The sequence below is a fragment of the Phalaenopsis equestris genome, unplaced genomic scaffold (genome assembly GCF_001263595.1).
Source record: "Phalaenopsis equestris unplaced genomic scaffold, ASM126359v1 Scaffold000203, whole genome shotgun sequence".
NCBI lineage: Eukaryota > Viridiplantae > Streptophyta > Magnoliopsida > Asparagales > Orchidaceae > Phalaenopsis > Phalaenopsis equestris.
Genome location: NW_018164645.1, coordinates 425957 through 426372, shown reverse-complemented (window position 1 = coordinate 426372; position 416 = coordinate 425957). Strand labels below are relative to the sequence as shown.

General features: G+C 39.4%; 1 protein-coding gene across 5 annotated transcripts in view; it reads left to right on the top strand.

Moving 5' to 3' along the window:
- LOC110022877 (UDP-glycosyltransferase TURAN) overlaps positions 1-416 on the top strand; it is a 56596-nt gene that overhangs the window by 51001 nt on the left and 5179 nt on the right. The window lies entirely within an intron of this gene.

The following is a 416-nucleotide window of genomic DNA, read 5'->3' as shown; positions in this document are numbered from 1 at the left end:
CATTTAGGTTTGCTATACTTAAGGAACAGCGGATCTCACGGGCGTACAGGTTTGTTTTACATTTTACAACACTTAATTTTCCTGTTTCTACCTGCTACCGTACTGTAAAGCATGTTACACTTGTCTTGTTTTCTACCTGCTACCGTACTGTAAGGTATGTTACACTTGTTCTGTTACTGTTCTTCATGTATAACATGTTGTACTGCTCATGTTTTTGTCTGCTACTGTTCCACGTGCATTCTATTATTTGTTCCTGCATCGCACACATTACTTTTTTATAACTTCAAACATGTTTCTTTTTTGCATAGGATGTTTAGAGGACTACAACAATAGGGCCGTTTGATTTAACACTATAACTGGACGCCCTAGAAAATTTAAACTCGTCATGTCGGGGAGCTTGGAGCTAGCGCGGTGGG